This window comes from Cherax quadricarinatus, chromosome 4 (genome assembly GCF_038502225.1).
Source record: "Cherax quadricarinatus isolate ZL_2023a chromosome 4, ASM3850222v1, whole genome shotgun sequence".
Classification (NCBI taxonomy): Eukaryota; Metazoa; Arthropoda; class Malacostraca; order Decapoda; family Parastacidae; genus Cherax; species Cherax quadricarinatus.
In genome coordinates, this window is record NC_091295.1 from 15,609,541 (window position 1) to 15,631,446 (window position 21,906).

Genomic DNA, 21,906 nt, shown 5'->3' on the forward strand with positions numbered 1-21,906 from the left:
ATCTACAGTTCAAATTAAATTTTTTTTATTTCTTTGTGGTACAAAAATAATGTAATTTAAATGTAATTAAACATTAGTAGGCACAAAAGAAAGCCAATAGTAGGCAATATATTTCAAACAAACTAATCCTAATGCTTAAAGACTTCTTAAGAACTAGACATAGACTATTTAGTAGGATTTTTTATGCAGTTAATTACAGTCATATGTACAATAAGAAAGGTAGCTAATGAACAAATAATGCAACTGCAAAAGTATGAGTTATTATTTCAAGCTGATTCAGTGATCTTCAGTTTTGTGGAATGATTGAATAGCGATGGTGAAGATACAGGAAGTTACTTAGTTACAGTAGAAATATGATGAGACAAGATGTGTAATCAATTTTCTATGGGAGTTGAAGGAAGACTGGAAGAAGAACAGAGACAGAGTTGGATGAGCTGCAGATTTATACAAAATATGAATATACTTGTGAGGCCTGGTCATGAACTGAGTTGCTGAGGCGTTGACCCTCAGAACACCCTCCAGGTGTACCACGTATAAACCAGAAATGCACATGCAGTATAAAAAGTAATGTATTCAAGTAAAAATCATAAAAAGTTAGTGAAAAAATTCACCATGTGAATTTAGCCCATATGAAAAGAACATCATTATTTCTCATGTACAGTATTTCTTTCTTTTCAATTAATTTTCCTAGGAAGGATGAACTATTGGGTGTAGGAAATTGATTGAGCAGTCTGAGAGTCCTGTGCCTGGTTTTATTTTTAAATTTGGTTTTTGGTTATATATATATAGGTTAAATATTTAGTTTACTGAATATACCAGGTAAAGTATGGTAGGGCTATTATTGAAAGAATAAAGATTTTATTTTAGAGGTAAGACAGAGAGCAGGATTGCAGATGAACAAGGAAGAATGGGTAGGAGAGGTGTAGATCAAGTGTTTACGGTGAAGCATGTATTTTTTTTTTTTTTTCAACAAGTTGGCCATCTCAAACCGAGGCAGGGTGACCCAAAAAGAAAGAAAATACCCAAAAAGAAAATACTTTCATCATCATTCAGCACTTTCACCTCATACATAATCACTGTTTTTGTAGAGGTGCCCAGATACAACAGTTTAGAAGCATATATAAAGATATATAACATATCTCTCCAAACTGCCAATATCCCAAACCCCTTCTTTAAAGTGCAGGCATTATACTTCCCATTTCCAGTACTCAAGTCTGGCTATATAAAAAATAACCAGTTTCCCTAAATCCTTTCACTAAATATTACCCTGCTCACACTCCAGCAGATTGTCAGGTCCCAAAAACCATTCATCTCCATTCACTCCTATCCATCATGCTCACGCATGCTTGCTGGAAGTCCAAGTCCCTCACCCACAAAACCTCCTTTACCTCCTCCCTCCAACATTTTCTAGGATGACCCCTACCCTGCCTTCCTTCCCCTACAGATTTATATACTCTCCACGTCATTCTACTTTGATCCATTCTCTCTAAATGGCCAAACCACCTCAACAACCCCACTTCAGCCCTTTGACTAATACTTTTATTAACTCTACACCTTCTCCTAATTTCCACACTCCAAATTTTCTACGTAATATTTACACCTCACATTGCCCATAGACAGGACATCTCCACTGCCTCCAACCACCTCCTTGTTGCAGCATTTACAACCCAAGCTTCACACCCATATAAGAGTGTTGGTACCACTATACTTTCATTCATTCCCTTCTTTGCCTCCATAGATAACATTTTTTGTCTCCACATATACCTCAATGCACCACTCACCTTTTTTCCTTCATCAATTCTGTGGTTAACCTCATCCTTCATAAACCCATCCTATGACACGTTGACTCCCAAGTATCTGAAAACATTCACTTCTTCCATACTCCCTCTCTCCAATGTGAACAATATTTAGATAAATGTAGGTAAGTTTTCATTGCATTTATGGATTTAGTAAAGGCATATGATAGAGTGGATAGGGGAGCAATGTGGCAGATGTTGCAAGTATATGGAATAGGTGGTAAGTTATTAAACGCTGTAAAGAGTTTTTACGAAGATAGTGAGGCTCAGGTTAGGGTGTGTAGGAGAGAGGGAGATTACTTCCCAGTAAAAGTAAGTCTTAGACAGGGATGTGTAATGTCACCATGGTTGTTTAACATACAGTGGTCCCCCGCTTTTCGTAGTTCCCGGCAATCGTAAAATTTGCCAATCATAGGGCTATTTTCGTATAAACATGGACTCGCTTGTCATAGGTTGACTCGCGAGTCATAGTTCGTCCAGGACGCGTACGCACGGCATGGGCCAGGGCGGCAGCCAGTCTGGCATTGTTTACCAGTGAGTGAAGGTCCCCTCGCATGCTCCAGCGAAATATTTCATAATATTCCATTTATTTTAGTGCTTGCAAGTACTAAATAAGCTACCATGGGTCCAAAGAAAGCTCCTAGTGCCAAGGCTGTGGTAAAGAAGGTGAGAAATATGATTGAATTTAAGAAAACCATCATTGAACAATATGAAAGTGGTACAAGTGTGGCCGAACTGTCCAGGATGTATAAGAAACCCTACACAACCTTATGTTCCATAGTGGCCAAGAAAAATGAAATAAAGGATGCTGTTGTTGCAAAGGGAGTAACTATGCTGACAAAAATGAATTCACCAGTACTGAAAGAGGTTGAGAAGTTATTATTGGTGTGGATAAATGAGAAACAATTAGCAGGAGATACTCTTATGATGACGTCGTTTATTTGTGAAAAGGCTAGGCAGTTGCATGAAGATTTGGTAAAGAAATTGCCTGCAAATAGTGGTGAAGTGAGTGAATTTAAGGCCAGCAAAGGCTGGTTTGAGAGATTTAAGAACCATACTGGCATACACAGTGTGGTAAGGCATGGTGAGGCTGCCAGTTCGGACCACAAGGTGGCTGAAAAATATGTGCAGGAATTCCAGGAGTACATAAACAGTGAAGGACTGAAACCTGAACAAGTGTTCAGTTGTGACGAAACAGGCCTCTTTTGGAAGAAAATGCCAAAGAGGACCTTCATTACACAAGAGGAAAAGGCAATGCCAGGACATAAGCCTATGAAAGACAGGCTGACGCTAATGTTCTGTGCTAATGCTAGTGGGGATTTCAAAGTGAAGTCATTACTAGTGTACCATTCTGAAAATCCCAGAGTGTTCAGGAAAAACAATGTTATGAAGAGTAAATTGTGTGTTTTGGAAATCTAATAGTAAGGCATGGGTCACGAGGGAAATTTTCGTCGAGTAGTTCAATGAAGTGTTTGGCCCTAGTGTGAAGGAGTATCTCCTGGAAAAGAAATTGGATCTCAAGTGCATGCTAGTAATGGACAATGCACCTGCTCATCCTCCAAACTTGGATGACCTAATTTTTGAGGAGTTTGGGCTCATCACAGTAAAGTTCTTGCCCCCGAATACCACTCCTCTCCTCCAACCCATGGGCCAGCAGGTTATTGCAAACTTTAACAAACTCTACACAAAAGCAATGTTTCACAGGTGCTTGACTGTGACCACAGACACTCACTTGACCCTTAGGGAATTTTGGAGAGAACACTTCAGCATCCTCCACTGCATAACCCTTATAGGTATGGCTTGGGAGGGAATGACTACCAGGACTTTGAACTCTGCCTGGAGAAAATTGTGGCCAGATTGTATCGACAAGAGGGATTTTGAAGGATTTGGGACTGACCCTAATGAGCCTATGTCTGTTGTAAAATCAATTGTGGCATTGGGGAGTTCCATGGGGTTGGATGTGAGTTTGGAGGATGTGGAAGAATTGGTGGAAGACCACAATGAAGAGCTCACCACTGAGGAGCTGCAAGAGCTTCAGCAGGAAGAGCAACACATCACAGCTCAGAATCTTGCTGCAGAGGAGGAGGAAGAGAGATGGAAGAAGGTGCCTTCTTCAGAAATTAAAGAGATTTTTACTATGTGGGGTAAGATGGAAAGCTTTATGGAGAAACATCACCCTAACAAGGTAGTTGCAAGCCAGGTTGGCAACATGTACAGTGACAAAGTCTTGGGCCATTTTAGGGAAGTGTTAAAGAGACACCAGAAACAGAGCTCTCTCCACAGTTATTTTGTGAGACAGGACTCCAGTGACTCTCAAGGTGGTCCTAGTGGCATTAAGAAACAGAGAAGAGAAGCAACCCCAGAAAAGCAAATGGTACCTGAGATGTTGATGGAAGGGGATTCCCCTTCCAAACTATAAACAATCCACACTCTCTCCTCCTCCAGTCTCCCATACACTAAGAAGAATCTCCAATAAAGGTAAGTGTTATGCTGTTAATGTTTCATTCATCATTTCCCATTGTATTGTTTATGTACTACATGTATATTTCATGTTAAAAATTTTTTTGTTTTAATACTTCTGGGTGTCAGGAACGGATTAATTGTATTTACATTATTTCTTATGGGGAAAATTGATTCGTAAATCGTAAATTTCGTTTATAGTAACGGCTCCAGGAACGGACTAATTACGAACAACGAGGGACCACTGTATTTATAGATGGGGTTGTAAAAGAAGTAAATGCTAGGGTGTTCGGGAGAGGGATGGAACTAAATTATTGGGAATCAAATACTAAGTGGGAGTTGACACAGTTACTTTTTGCTGATGATACTGTGCTTTTGAGAGATTCTAAAGAAAGGTTGCGAAGGTTAGTGGATGAGTTTGGGAGGGGGTGTAAAGGTAGAAAGTTAAGAGTGAATATAGATAAGAGTAAGGTGATGAGGTATCAAATGATTTAGATAAAGAAAAATTGGATATCACATTGGACAGAGGGAGTGAGTATGGAAGAAGTGAATGTGTTCAGATATTTGGGAGTTGACTTGTCAGGAGATGGGTTTATGAAGGATGAGGCTAATCATAGAATTGATGAAGACAAAAAGGTGAGTGCTGCTTTGAAGTATCTGTGGAGACAAAAAGCATTATCCACGGAGGCAAAGAAGGGAATGTACGAGAGTATGTATAGTCTTACCAACACTTACATGGGTGTGAAACATGGGTTGTAAATGCCGCAGCAAGGAGGAGGCTGGAGGTAGTGGAGATGTTGTGTCTAAGGGCAATGTGTAGTGTAAATATTATGCAGAGTATTCGTATTGTGGGAATTAGGAAGAGGTGTGCAGTTACTAAAAGTATTAGTCAGAGGGCTGAAGAGGGGGTGTTGAGGTGGTTTGGTCATTTAAAGAGGATGGATCAAAGTAGAAATTCATGGAGAGCGTATAAATCTGTAAGGGAAGGAAGGCGGGGTAAGAGTCGTCCTCAAAAAGGTTGGAGGGAGAGGGTAAAGGAGGTTTTGTGGGCTAGGGACTTGGACTTCCAGCAAGCGTACGTGAGCATGTTAAATAGGAGTGAATGGAGACAAATAATTTTTGGGAAGGATTTGGGATTTTAGTGAAGGAATTCAGGGAAATCAGTTACTTTTATGTAGCCGAACTCGAGTCCTGGAAATGGGAAATACAATGCCTGCACTTCAACCCTTTCAGGGATGGTGCCGTACTAGTACGGCTTGCACGCCAGGGTTGGTGCCGTACTAGCACGCATAAATTCTAGCGCCTTCAAATCTAGCGAGAGAAAGCTGGTAGGCCTACGTATGAAAGAATGGGTCTATGTGGTCAGTGTGCGCAGTATAAAAAAAAAAATCCTGCAGCACGCAGTGCATAATGAGAAAGAAAACCTCTGACTGTGTTTTTGGTTTAAAACAGTGTCTTTGCAGTGTATTTTCGTATGCTATTTATGGTTGTATTCTAGTTTTGTTGGTCTCATTTTATAGAATGGAAGACATATTACAGAAATTGAGATGATTTTGATTGGTTTCACAATGAAAAGTAGCTGGAAATTGAGCTCAAAGTAGCAGAAATGTTTGATTTTTGCCGAAGTTCAAAAGTAAACAGATCATGCCACACGTCCAATACACATCAACTGGTGAGTCTAATATTCTTTCACAAGTGCGTTGATATTATTTATACCATTTCTACATTAATGCAGTAGTCTGCATAACAGTAAATCTTCAATTTTTTGTGAGAATAAAAATTCAAAGTGGAAAGCAAAAGAAATGTAAGAGGGGCGTACGGACGTGAAATGCTATTTTAGTGCCAGGAATGTCTGTCTTGTTTATTCTGGACCCTATTTGGAAATTGGCATCTTTTGAAATTTGTGTGAAATTGGCAAAATTGCCAATTTCTGACCACTTTATTGAATAGTTGAAATTGGTAAATGGGTGGTTTCTTGTACTCATTTGATAGAAAAAATAGAGTTCTAGCAAAATAGTTATGATTTTTGTCAAATGACACATTGGAATTGGCTGAAAATAGGGCTCAGTGGGCAAAAATCACCGGTGCATAAACATCGTTGAGACTACTAACTTCACGAGAGCATAATTCCGTAAGTTTTCCATCAAATTTCATACTTTTGGTGTTGTTATGATCGGGAAAACATTATCATTTCATAAGAATTTTTTTAAATTTCCGACTCTGAGAACACGTTTAGGAGAGGGCCTGCTGACCCTGAAAGGGTTATAGGAGGGGTTTAGGATATTGGCAGTTTGGAAAGTTATGTTGTGTATCTTTATACGTATATGCTTCTAAACTGTTATATTCTGTGCACCTCTGCAAAAACAGTGATTATGTATGAGTGAAGTGAAAGTGTTGAATGATGTTGAAAGTATTTTCTTTTTGGGGATTTTCTTTCTTTTTAGATCACCCTGCCTCGGTGGGAGACGGCCAACTTGTTAAAAAAAAAAAAAAAAAAATCTGATTAATACTGCAGGTCCACGACTTAAGATATTCAGTTTTTATAACATTGACACTTTGGAAGCAATTTGTGACTTAGTAACATGGATTCACTCTTTTGATAAGCATGTCTTATGATTTATTTAAATACAGGTATTATTTTTTCCCTCATAGTAAGGATTCACCCTTTTAATAAGCATGTCTTATGATTTAGTTAATATAGGAATTATTTTTCCTCTTGTAGTGTTTTAACCAAATGCATTGATGCTTTTTATTTGTTTATTTTATGCATGAAGAGAGCTCACTGGTTGAGATTGGTCAACTATAGATTTAATTATTTATTAGTACGAGCTGTCTCCTACCAAGGTAGCGTGACCCTTAGAGCAAAAGAAATACATTTACTATTATTCATTCAATATCTGTCTTGTCAGCACTGTGCAGATATCACAGTTTAACTGACCCTTCAAACTACAGCATTCCCACTCCTTCAGAGTACAAGTTTTGAGCTTATCTTCTACAGGAGTCAGGTTCAACTAACCAGTTTCCCTGAATCCTTTCATAAATGTTACGTTATTCTCACTCCAGTAGCAAATCAACCTCTAAATAACACTTGTCTCCATTTGCCTTGAATGTCGCAACCCCCAATCCTGAAGTGTCTCCTGGTGTCGCAAAATTTAAAAAAAAAATTATTTTTTCTTATGAAATAATAGAGAATCTTTTCCTGATTGTAATAACACCAAAAAACACGAAATTTGATGGAAAACTGACGGAATTACTCTCTCGCGAAGTTAGCGACCTCGGCGATATTTACAAATCGGCGATTTCGCCCACTTTGAGCCCTATTTTCGGCTAATTCCATTGTTCCAGTCGACCAAACTCATAACTATTTTTTTAGAAATCCATTTTTTCTATCGATTGAGTACAAGAAACTGCCCATTTACCGACTTCAACTACCCAATAACGTGGTCAGAAATTTGCAATTTGGCCAATTTCATGAAAATTAAAAAATATGACAATTTCAAAATAAGGTCCAGAATGAACAATGCAGACATTCCTGGCTCTAAAATAACATTTTCTTTGTTCATCAGTCACATCTCCAATCCCCTCTGATATTACTCTTGCTTTCTGATTTGAATTTTTATTCAAACAAAAAATAGAAGATTTACTATTATGCAGACTACTGCAATACTGTAATAATTGTATAAATAACATCAACCCATTCATGACTGTATATTAGAATGGCTAGTTGGACATTTATTGGACAATGACATCATTTGTTTACTTTTGAACATTGGCAAAAATCAAACATTTCCCCTACTTTGAGCTCCATTTCCAGGTTCTTTTTATAGTAAAATCAATCAAAATCAACTCTATTTCTATAATATGTTCTCCATTCTATCAAATGAGATCAAGAAAATGAGAATACAACCATAAATACTATACGAAAATAGACCACAAATTCGGCATTTTAATTAAAAAAAACGGTTGTAGTTTTTTTTATCTCATGCACTGCGTGCTGCAGGATTTTTTTTATATGGTGCACACTGACCACACAGACCCATTCTCTCACATGTGGGCCTACCAGCTTTCTCCTGCTTGATTTGAAGCCGCTAGAATTTATGAGTGTATATACGTCAAACACGGTACCTCGTAAGACGTATATATACGACCTCGACAGTCAAAGGGTTAACATGCTCACACAGGCCTGCCAGATACTCCAGTCCCTTGGCTTCAAAGCTTTTTTTTACCCCCTTTAACCCTGTTTCTATGATTTTCTTAAGGCCAAATTAGAAGTACAGTCATCCCATGTTAAAGACCATTTTAATATAATTTTGAATAATGATAAACCTAGGACCTTTCGAAATCCCACCCAAGTACCACATTTTTATTTATTTTTTAATACGCTGGCTGTCTCCCACTGAGGCAGGGTGCCCCAAAAAAGAAACACTTTCACCATCATTCACACTATCAATGTCTTGTAAGAAGTTCACCAATACAGCAGTTAAGATGCCCCTCTGAACAGTGCCTGCATTCCTTCAGAGTGCAGGCACACTACTTTCCACCTCCAGGACTCAAGTCCAGCTAACTGATTTCCCTGAATCCCTTCACAAGATATTACCTTGCTCACACTCCAAGAGCTCACTCCTATCTAACACACATGCCTGCTGTATGTGTATATAAGATATAGTTAATTTAATGACATACGTATAATTAATACGTACGTACTGTATTGTAGGTCTGTTATATTTAATTATTTATTACTATTTTTAAATAAGAAGAACCAGTATTGAATGTAAAATATTGAGTAAATGTTCTAGTTAAAAAATAAGAGGCGATTAGATATGGAATATTATGGCTCAGGTATGCATATCCAACTATATTGTTGGTGTCTGAAGGAAAATAGGTTCCAGGTTAAAAGCAGCGGACTTACGAAAAACTTTCAGGGGACCTATTGTATTGATGTTGATGAGAAATAATGTAATGAAGAGAGATTTAGGTATTGGAAAGCAATTGAGCACATTTTGAGGGAAATCCCATGGTTAGTTTTCAATGTAAAGGTCATGAACTAAGCCACAGTAAAAATGCTGTGAAACAATGGTGAATAATTGAAACTTTGCAAGATGTCCTTCAGTAAAGCATTCGAATTATTGAAGCGTGCAAATTTAGGGAATTGACTGTACTGTAACTATTCAGTTCATGTTCAGTACTGTATAAACTGTATACATAACTAGCAAAAACTGAATGACGTGAAGAAAAGGGATATTTTGAATGTGACTCATAGTTCCAAGTGAGGTTCTGTATATGTATAGGCAGTTGTAAATAAATATGATTTTTTTTTTCAGTTAAAACTATGATTACTATTATTGCCATCCTCCCCAGGTTCAGGTTTCCTTGTCAGTCATTCATGTTATATTGATACAGCCATAATTATGCCATCATGAAACAAAATGTTTGTTTACATACAGTATACACAGCTTTATAAATGCACGGTTTTCTAATTCTCTTTGTGGGTTAAAACAAAAATGTTTGGTGAAGGAAAGTACAGTATGTTGACAGTGATGTACGACACATGCTATGCAAGTAAACATTATTTCACATAACATTTTTCCTTACAGGGTTTTATTGATAGACTTGTAAGGCAAGACATCATCAAGAGAGTCTGCTTCCTATACACTTACTTTCTAAGTTAACATATAACAGTATCTGACATTATTGTGCCACATTCAGTTTTACTGTAAATAAAGTAGCGAGTAGCAGTTAATGAGAAAAAAATACAAGAGTTGTTACCACTCTCACTATCTTACTTGGAAAATAGAGGCGCTACTAAGCAGTCCTAGTAGCAGGACTGCTTCCAGTTCTAATCAGAGGGCATTTAAGGAGGTGATCATTTTTGATCTTTATTTTGTATTTTATTTGTGAAAGGAAGGGGGAGGTCTGTTACCACAGGTTCTTGCTATAAGCTCTTTAGTGGGGGCATTAAGTTATATGTAATAGTGAAATATATAATTTATATATATATATATATATATATATATATATATAGGAGAGAGAGAGATTTTGGGAGATGTTAAGTGAATGTATAGGAGCCCTTGAACCAAGTGAGAGAGTAATTGTGGTAGGGGACTTGAATGCTAAAGTAGGAGAAACTTTTAGAGAGGGTGTGGTAGGTAAGTTTGGGGTGCCAGGTGTAAATGATAATGGGAGCCCTTTGATTGAACTTTGTATAGAAAGGGGTTTAGTTATAGGTAATACATATTTTAAGAAAAAGAGGATAAATAAGTATACACGATATGATGTAGGGCGAAATGACAGTAGTTTGTTGGATTATGTATTGGTAGATAAAAGACTGTTGAGTAGACTTCAGGATGTACATGTTTATAGAGGGGCCACAGATATATCAGATCACTTTCTAGTTGTAGCTACACTGAGAGTAAAAGGTAGATGGGATACAAGGAGAATAGAAGCATCAGGGAAGAGAGAGGTGAAGGTTTATAAACTAAAAGAGGAGGCAGTTAGGGTAAGATATAAACAGCTATTGGAGGATAGATGGGCTAATGAGAGCATAGGCAATGGGGTCGAAGAGGTATGGGGTAGGTTTAAAAATGTAGTGTTAGAGTGTTCAGCAGAAGTTTGTGGTTACAGGAAAGTGGGTGCAGGAGGGAAGAGGAGCGATTGGTGGAATGATGATGTAAAGAGAGTAGTAAGGGAGAAAAAGTTAGCATATGAGAAGTTTTTACAAAGTAGAAGTGATGCAAGGAGGGAAGAGTATATGGAGAAAAAGAGAGAGGTTAAGAGAGTGGTGAAGCAATGTAAAAAGAGAGCAAATGAGAGAGTGGGTGAGATGTTATCAACAAATTTTGTTGAAAATAAGAAAAAGTTTTGGAGTGAGATTAACAAGTTAAGAAAGCCTAGAGAACAAATTGATTTGTCAGTTAAAAATAGGAGAGGAGAGTTATTAAATGGAGAGTTAGAGGTATTGGGAAGATGGAAGGAATATTTTGAGGAATTGTTAAATGTTGATGAAGATAGGGAAGCTGTGATTTCGTGTATAGGGCAAGGAGGAATAACATCTTGTAGGAGTGAGGAAGAGCCAGTTGTGAGTGTGGGGGAAGTTCGTGAGGCAGTAGGTAAAATGAAAGGGGGTAAGGCAGCCGGGATTGATGGGATAAAGATAGAAATGTTAAAAGCAGGTGGGGATATAGTTTTGGAGTGGTTGGTGCAATTATTTAATAAATGTATGGAAGAGGGTAAGGTACCTAGGGATTGGCAGAGAGCATGCATAGTTCCTTTGTATAAAGGCAAAGGGGATAAAAGAGAGTGCAAAAATTATAGGGGGATAAGTCTGTTGAGTGTACCTGGTAAAGTGTATGGTAGAGTTATAATTGAAAGAATTAAGAGTAAGACGGAGAATAGGATAGCAGATGAACAAGGAGGCTTTAGGAAAGGTAGGGGGTGTGTGGACCAGGTGTTTACAGTGAAACATATAAGTGAACAGTATTTAGATAAGGCTAAAGAGGTCTTTGTGGCATTTATGGATTTGGAAAAGGCGTATGACAGGGTGGATAGGGGGGCAATGTGGCAGATGTTGCAAGTGTATGGTGTAGGAGGTAGGTTACTGAAAGCAGTGAAGAGTTTTTACGAGGATAGTGAGGCTCAAGTTAGAGTATGTAGGAAAGAGGGAAATTTTTTCCCAGTAAAAGTAGGCCTTAGACAAGGATGTGTGATGTCACCGTGGTTGTTTAATATATTTATAGATGGGGTTGTAAGAGAAGTAAATGCGAGGGTCTTGGCAAGAGGCGTGGAGTTAAAAGATAAAGAATCACACACAAAGTGGGAGTTGTCACAGCTGCTCTTTGCTGATGACACTGTGCTCTTGGGAGATTCTGAAGAGAAGTTGCAGAGATTGGTGGATGAATTTGGTAGGGTGTGCAAAAGAAGAAAATTAAAGGTGAATACAGGAAAGAGTAAGGTTATGAGGATAACAAAAAGATTAGGTGATGAAAGATTGAATATCAGATTGGAGGGAGAGAGTATGGAGGAGGTGAACGTATTCAGATATTTGGGAGTGGACGTGTCAGCGGATGGGTCTATGAAAGATGAGGTGAATCATAGAATTGATGAGGGAAAAAGAGTGAGTGGTGCACTTAGGAGTCTGTGGAGACAAAGAACTTTGTCCTTGGAGGCAAAGAGGGGAATGTATGAGAGTATAGTTTTACCAACGCTCTTATATGGGTGTGAAGCGTGGGTGATGAATGTTGCAGCGAGGAGAAGGCTGGAGGCAGTGGAGATGTCATGTCTGAGGGCAATGTGTGGTGTGAATATAATGCAGAGAATTCGTAGTTTGGAAGTTAGGAGGAGGTGCGGGATTACCAAAACTGTTGTCCAGAGGGCTGAGGAAGGGTTGTTGAGGTGGTTCGGACATGTAGAGAGAATGGAGCGAAACAGAATGACTTCAAGAGTGTATCAGTCTGTAGTGGAAGGAAGGCGGGGTAGGGGTCGGCCTAGGAAGGGTTGGAGGGAGGGGGTAAAGGAGGTTTTGTGTGCGAGGGGCTTGGACTTCCAGCAGGCATGCGTGAGCGTGTTTGATAGGAGTGAATGGAGACAAATGGTTTTTAATACTTGACGTGCTGTTGGAGTGTGAGCAAAGTAACATTTATGAAGGGATTCAGGGAAACCGGCAGGCCGGACTTGAGTTCTGGAGATGGGAAGTACAGTGCCTGCACTCTGAAGGAGGGGTGTTAATGTTGCAGTTTAAAAACTGTAGTGTAAAGCACCCTTCTGGCAAGACAGTGATGGAGTGAATGATGGTGAAAGTTTTTCTTTTTCGGGCCACCCTGCCTTGGTGGGAATCGGCCGGTGTGATAATAAAAAAAAAAAAAAAAAAATAATATATATATATATATATATATATATATATATATATATACACATATATACAGTGGAACCTCTAATTGCGAGCATGTTCACGTGCGGGTTTTTCCAAATATGAGCAGTCGATGGGTTGATTTTTTGCTTCCATACGTGAGCAAAATTTCCATAAGCGAGCAGACCTCAAGGCAGGTTCCTTGACACTGGTGAGGGACTCTTGCTCTTGATCTCGGGAATTGTATCTCATTTGTTTGTTGGACTATCTTATTGAAATTGGGCAATGTATGATGGAAAGATGCTTCTTAACGTACACCAAAAATGAAAGAAATCTAAGCATAAATAATGCCAGAGATCAGTGTTTGTGTATATTTCGCCTGCTCTTGCGAATTCCTTGCATTGTTAAAATCTCTAGTAAGGCTGATGCGTGCAGGGGATGAGATGAATAGCTGTAAGCCTTCTCCCTGAAAGCTGGCTGCCTTGGATCAACGTCTAGAGCAAGCTGGATGCCAAGGTATTGGTCCAGTGTGGTGAGAAGGGTAATGCACTGCTTACCTTGTTCCAAGGTTCGTAGGTTCGAGTCTCCTTCAGCCAGAGATCAGTGTTTGTATGTATGTATGCATGTATATATATATATATATATATATATATATATATATATATATATATATATATATATATATATATATATATATATATATATACATATATACATATATAATTTTTTTTTTTTTTCAACAAGTCGGCCGTCTCCCACCGAGGCAGGGTGACCCAAAAAAGAAAGAAAATCCCCAAAAAGAAAATACTTTCATCATCATTCAACACTTTCACCACACTCGCACATTATCACTGTTTTTGCAGAGGTGCTCAGAATACAACAGTCTAGAAGCATACACATATAAAGATACACAACATATCCCTCCAAACTGCCAATATCCCAAACCCCTCCTTTAAAGTGCAGGCATTGTACTTCCCATTTCCAGGACTCAAGTCCGACTATATGAAAATAACCGGTTTCCCTGAATCCCTTCACTAAATATTACCCTGCTCACACTCCAACAGATCATCAGGTCCCAAGTATCATTCGTCTCCATTCACTCCTATCTAACACGCTCATGCACGCTTGCTGGAAGTCCAAGCCCCTTGCCCACAAAACCTCCTTTACCCCCCTCCCTCCAACCTTTTCGAGGACGACCCCTGCCCCGCCTTCCTTCCCCTACAGATGTATACACTCTCTATGTCATTCTACTTTGGTCCATTCTCTCTAAATGACCAAACCACCTCAACCCCTCTTCAGCCCTCTAACTAATACTTTTATTAACTCCACACCTTCTCCTAATTTCCTCACTCCGAATTCTCTGCCTAATATTTACACCAAACATTACCCTTAGACAGGACATCTCCGCCACCTGCTCACTGCAGCATTTACAACCCAAGCTTCACAAACCATACCCCCGGCCGGGATTGACCCTGCGGTTTGTCTGCAATTGTGTCATTACGATTTCTTGAGTCAAGCTTCACACCTATGTAAGAGTGTTGGTACCACTATACTTTCACACATTCCCTTCTTTGCCTCCACAGATGTTTTTTGTCTCCACATATACCTCAATGCACCACTCATCTTTTTTTCTTCATCAATTCTATGGTTAACCTCATCCTTCATAAATCCATCCGCTGACACGTCAACTCCCAAATACAGTAGGGCCCCACTTATACGGTGGGTTAGGTTCCAGGCTATTGCTGGAAAGCACACATCGCCGGAAAGCAGAATGCCATTTTTTTCTTTTGTAAATGCATATAAATGCCAGACAACAAGTTTACACTAAATTAAGTTAGTAATAGAACTAGGCATTAAAATCACACAAAGTAAAATACATTCACAGTACATTCATTACTTATCTTAAGGTATTTGTAATCTTAATGTAGGGAGAGAGGTGAGTAGTACTTTTTTGTAGGAAGTCAGGTGTAGATAGCCCTGGCTCCCTGTCTCATACTTAACCCTTAAATGGTCCAAACGTATATATACGTTCTTACGCATAGCGCTCCAAACGTATATATGTTTTATTTTTTCTGCCTTCAAATTTGGCACGATTGGCCTGAGATGCCTTGTCAGCATAGAATGGGTCCCAACACTAAGTGTACACAGTATTAAAAAAATCTAGGACCATTTAACCCTTTCAGGATCCACAGGCCCTCTCAGAGACTTGTTCTCAGGGTCCCCCAAATTTCAAAAAAAAAAAAATATTATTTTTCTTATGAAAAGATAGAGAATCTTTTCCTGATCATAATGACACCAAAAGTATGAAATTTGATGGAAAACTTACAGAATTATTTTTCTCGCAAAGTTAGTGGTCTCGACAATGTTTGTGCATCGGCGATTTTGCGCACTTTGAGCCCTATTTTCGGCCAATTCCAGTGTACTAGTCGACAAAAATCATAACTATTTTGCTAGAACTCCATTTCTTCTATTGAATGAGTACAAGAAACCACCCATTTACCGATTTCAACTATCCAATACAGTTGTCAGAATTTAGCAATTTTGCCAATTTCACACAAATTTCAAAAGATGCCAATTTCCAAATAGGGCCCAGAATAAACAAGAAAGACATTCCTGACACTAAAATAACATTTCCGGTGTTCATTAGTCACGTCCCCATGCCCCTCTTACATTCTTTTGCTTTCCACTTTGAATTTTTATTCTCACAAAAAATAGAAGATTTACTGTTATGCAGACTACTGCATTAGTGTAGAAACGGTATAAATAATATCAGCACACTTGTGAAAGAATATTAGACTCACCAGTTGACGTGTATTGGACGCTTAGCATGATTTGTTTACTTTTGAACTTTGGTAAAAATCGAACATTTCTGCTACTTTGAGCTGAATTTCAAGGTACTTTTCATTGTAAAACCAGTCAAAATCATCTCAATTTCTGTAATATGTCTTCCATTCTATAAAATGAGACCAGGAAAACTAGAATACAACAATAAATACCATACGAAAATAGTGCAAAATCACTGTTTTAATCCAAAAACACAGTCAGTTTTTTTTTTCTCATTATGCACTGTGTGCTGCAGGATTTTTTTTGTACTGCACACACTGACCACATAGACCTATTCTTTCATATGTAGGCCTACCAGCTTTCGCTAGATTTGAGGGTGCTAGAATTTAGGCGTACTGGTACATCAAAAACCCTGGTGCGTAAACTGTACTAGTACATCCGAAACCCTGTGAGTGTTAATGAGATCCTCATGCAACTGCCTTGCCTTTTCACATATGATTGACTGTGAAACACTACCTCCTGATAATTGTTTCTTGTTTATCCACACCAACAACAGTCTCTCCACATCATCGAGTATTTGCGATCTCTGTTTTGTAATCACACTTGCACCTTTTGCAACAACAGCTTCCTTGATTGCCTTTTTGTTGTGCAAGATAGTAGTGATGGTTGAATGGGGTTTGTTGTGTAACTTTTCAAACTCCGAGATATGCACTCCACTCTCGTACTTTTCTATTATCTCCTTTTTCAATTCTATAGTGCACCTCACCCTCTTTACCACAGGGTTGGCACTAGAAGCTTTCTATGGGCTCTTGGTGGCTTACTTACCAGTTACAAGCACTAAAAACAATGGAATAATACAAAATGTATCACATGTACGTGTGGAACCATCCTCAGTGGCTTGTAAACAATGGTACACTGGCTGGTACATGGGGCGACTGGCTGGGCCCGCTCAGGGCACCATGCGGACACGTTCGGGACGAAAGCTCCTAACCGAGTTTTCAGGTGTTATCCGAGCGAATTTTTTTAGGTCAAAGCAAGGCGTTGTCTAATGCAGGTGTTAACTGAGGGTCCAAAATGTGTGTGTGTGTGTGTTTGTGTGTGTATATATATATATATATATATATATATATATATATATATATATATATATATATATATATATATATATATATATATATATATATATATATACAGTGTACCCCCGCATACCGTTGGCATCACATAACGTTAAATCCGCATACCGATACATTTTATCGCTAAGATTTTGCCTCGCATACCACTAAAAAATCCGCTCAACACTATTTGTCCGAGACGCGTCTAATGTGCGGCCTGAGCCAGCCTAGCATGTTCCGCCGGTGGCATTGTTTACAAGCCAGCCTCTGCGGTAACATCCAAGCATACAGTCGTAACATTTCGTATTATTACAGTGTTTTTGGTGATTTTATCTGCAAAATAAGTGACCATGGGCCCCAAGAAAGCTTCTAGTGCCAACCCTGTGGTAAAAAGGGTGAGAAATATTATCAAAATACTGTGGTACCATGGTCAACTGCTGATGCTGCTGCTGCTGTAGTACTGTCAGCTGCTGCTGCTGCTGTAGCACCGTCAGCTGCTGCTGCTGCTGTACCACCGTCAGCTGCTGCTGCTGCTGTACCACCGTCAGCTGCTGCTGCTGCTGTACCACCATCAGCTGCTGCTGCTGCTGTAGTACCGTCTGCTGCTGATGCTGCTGTAGTACCGTCTGCTGCTGCTGTAGCATCGTCTGCTGCTGCTGTAGCATCGTCTGCTGCTGCTGTAGCATTGTCAGCTGCTGCTGCTGTAGCACTGTCAACTGCTGCTGCTGCTGTAGCACCGTCAGCTGCTGCTGCTGTACCACCGTCAGCTGCTGCTGCTGCTGCTGCTGTTGTAGTACCGTCTGCTGCTGCTGTAGCATTGTCTGCTGCTGCTGTAGCACTGTCAGCTGCTGCTGCTGCTGTAGCACTGTCAGCTGCTCCTGCTGCTGCTGCTGTAGCACCGTTGTTGGTGTGGCTTATTGAGAATACCAAGAAACAATTAACCCCAGAGGGTTAGCCACCCAGGATAACCCAAAAAAGTCAGTGTCATCCAAGACTGTCTAACTTATTTCCATTGGGGTCCTTAATCTTGTCTCCCAGGATGCAACCCACACCAGTCGACTAACACCCAGGTGAACAGGGAAAAACGCCTGGAACTAGTGCTCATATTGGTGAATTTAAAGCCAGCAAAGGTTGGTTTGAGAGATTTAAGAATCGTAGTGGCATACACAGTGTGATAAGGCCTGTTCTGGAAGAAAATGCCAAACAGGACCTACAGTACTCAGGAGGAAAAGGCACTCCCAGGACACAGTGTCTCATCAGTCATTGCTTCATCTTCAATAAAGGTAAGTGTCATTTATTCTTCATTTAGTAGAGTAGTACATGCACAATATATACTGTGCATGTACTACTCTACTATTGTGCATGTATCCTTCTCTTTGTGTGTAGGAAAATGTATATTTCATGTGGTAAAAATTTTTTTTTCATACTTATTGGTGTCTTGCACGGATTAATTTGATTTCCATTATTTCTTATGGGGAAAATTCATTCGCACAACGATAATTTCGCATAACAATGAGCTCTCATGAACGGATTAATATCGTTATTCGGGGGTCCACTGTATATATATATATATATATATATATATATATATATATATATATATATATATATATATATATATATATATGGTAAATGCAGCAGCGAGGAGACGGTTGGAGGCAGTGGAGATGTCCTGTTTAAGGGCAATGTGTGGTGTAAATATTATGCAGAAAATTCGGAGTGTGGAAATTAGGAAAAGGTGTGGAGTTAATAAAAGTATTAGTCAGAGGGCAGAAGAGGGGTTGTTGAGGTGGTTTGGTCATTTAGAGAGAATGGATCAAAGTACAATGACATGGAAAGCATATAAATCTATAGGGGAAGGAAGGCGGGGTAGGGGTCGTCCTCGAAAGGGTTGGAGAGAGGGGGTAAAGGAGATTTTGTGGACAAGGGGCTTGGACTTCCAGCAAGCGTGCGTGAGCGTGTTAGATAGGAGTGAATGGAGACGAATGGTACTTGGGACCTGACGATCTGTTGGAGTGTGAGCAGGGTAATATTTAGTGAAGGGATTCAGGGAAACCGGTTATTTTCATATAGTCGGACTTGAGTCCTGGAAATGGGAAGTACAATGCCTGCACTTTAAAGGAGGGGTTTGGGATATTGGCAGTTTGGAGGGATATGTTGTGTATCTTTATATGTGTATGCTTCTAGACTGTTGTATTCTGAGCACCTCTGCAAAAACAGTGATAATGTGCGAGTGTGGTGAAAGTGTTGAATGATGATGAAAGTATTTTCTTTTTGGGGATTTTCTTTCTTTTTTGGGTCACCCTGCCTCGGTGGGAGACGGCCGACTTGTTGAAAAAAAAAAAAAATATATATATATATATATATAATCTTTCTTTGAACACACCGGCCATATCCCACCGAGGCAGGGTGGCCCAAAAGGAAAAACGAAAGCTTCTTTTACATTTAGTAATACAGTGGACCCCGGTTTACGATGTTATTTCATTCCAGAAGTGTGTTCAGGTGCCATTACTGAACGAATTTGTTCCTATAAGGAATATTGTGAATTAGATTAGTCCATTTCAGACCCCCACACATACACGTACAAATGCACTTACATAGATACACTTATATAATTGGGAGCTGATCATAAAGCGGGGGTCCACTGTATATACAGGAGAAGAGGTTACTAGCCCCTTGCTCCCGGCATTTTAGTTGCCTCTTACAACACGCATGGCTTACTGAGGAAGAATTCTGTTCCACTTCCCATGGAGTATGTGTGTGTGTGTGTGTATGTATGTATGTATGTATATTATATATTATATATATATATATATATATATATATATATATATATATATATATATATATATATATATATATATATATATACATACATACATACATACATACATACATACATACATACATACATACATACATACATACATACATACATACATACAGGTTTCCCTCAACATTCGCGAGGGTTAGGGGATCAATAGCCTCGCGAATGTTTGGTGCCCCAATATATTGTAGGGAAATATAATACAATACTTCTTCCTTAACTTGTTGAACCATGAACAATCATAAAATACATGAAAATGTCGTAAATCATACTAAATACATACATGTTATGGTTTAAAAACATACCTGTTATTAAATACCACTGCCTCCACTTCCTCGACCACTGCGAGTCCCTACTACCCTCCCTCCGACCCCCCCAACTGGCAGCCAGCCCTCCTACCAGTGTGGTGAGTGTTTTGTTTGTTCATTATTTACTATTAAACTACAGTATAAATAATGTAAACCCATCATGACTACATATTGGAATGACTATTCGGACAGGTATTGGACGGTGACATCATGTGTTGACTCTTGAAGACAGCAAAGGATCAAACATTTCTGCTACTGCTAATAATAACAATAGTAGTAGTAGTAATAATACTAATAATAATAATAAATTATAATAATAATAATAAATACGATAGAATTGAAGAAGGAAATTGTACAAAAATACGAAGGAGTCGTTGGCACATCGTCAGTGTGGCTTTGTTTATGCTGGAGTGAGCATTAGTCTGCATGCTCTTCTAAACATTTCACAATAATTCATTGTGTTTGGTGCTTGTAGATTGAGTGCAACTGGAGTGGTAGAGGCAGTGGTTGGGGAAGCGGTTGAGGCATTGGGTGAGGCAGCGGTTGAGGCAGTACACAATGTAAGAGTATTTGTATTGTGAGGTAATTGTTATAATAAAAAAATATTGAGGTAAATGTTTTACAAACTCTTGCAAACGTACGTGAATGAACTAAAAGTAGACACACATTAATATGCATTTATTTCGCCTGACCAAGTGATCGCCCACTACCTGTTTAGTTTGTGTTCTTACATTGTCTCAACTCTGTATCTCATTCTCTCTCTCGTTTACTCTTTCGTTAACTAGTTGGCTCTCATTGACGATGGCGTCTAAGGTTAGCTGTGATAAAAAGAGTAGTCGTAAGCCTCTTGCTTTAAGTGCCAAGTTAGAGGATGATGGTGTGGCATTCTGATTTAATTCAATAAACACCCTGCCACTCACCTCTCACACATTAATATTAATATTTTAAGGTAAGTAATAAGTGTACTCTATGTGTATCTTACCTTTTATTGTGTTTTTAATGCCTACTTCTATTGCTAACTTAATATAAGTTAGTGTAAACTTGTTGTCTGGCATTTATTGCATATTTTATGTGTGCTCTGATAATAATACTTGTGGAGCTGTGTGGTAGCCGGGTGGAGGGACAACATTACGTTTTCTCTGCTCAGCCATCAGAGAAAACGTGTATTAATCTGCGTTTGGCCCAGCCACTCCCCCACTCCGCTTTTGTTTACAATTTTTGGCATGAATTATTTATTAATTCTACCTTCGTTTATGATGGCATCTAAAGGTAGTTGTTAAAAATTATTAAATTCAGTGAACACAGTATGTCGATGTTAATAATTTGGCTCTGGGCCACAGTGTAGGTAGCCGGTAGGTGTAGCCCAGGCAGGCTACACCTACTGCCTACCTACACTGACTTCCTACAAATAAATACTACTCACCTCTCTTCCTATATTAAGACTACACATATTTTAGGGTAAATAATGAGTGTACTGTATGTGTATTTTACCTCTCTGGGATGTTTTAAATATCGTATAGTAAGTATGAGACGGGGAGCCAGGGCTACCTACACCTGGGTACCTGCACCTGACTTCCTACAAATAAGTACTGCTCACCTCTCTCCCTACATTAAGATTACAAATACTTTAAGATAAGTAATGAATTTACTGTGAATGTGTGTTTTTAATGCCTAGTTCTATTACTAACCTAATATAATTAGTGTAAACTTGCTGTCTGGCATTTATTTTTTATTTTTTATTATCACACTGGCCGATTCCCACCAAGGCAGGGTGGCC

General features: G+C 39.0%; 1 protein-coding gene across 1 annotated transcript in view; it reads left to right on the forward strand.

The window, feature by feature from the left end:
- LOC128684184 (uncharacterized) overlaps nt 1–21,906 on the forward strand; it is a 161,562-nt gene that overhangs the window by 104,037 nt on the left and 35,619 nt on the right. The gene's annotated exons all lie outside the window — the stretch shown is intronic.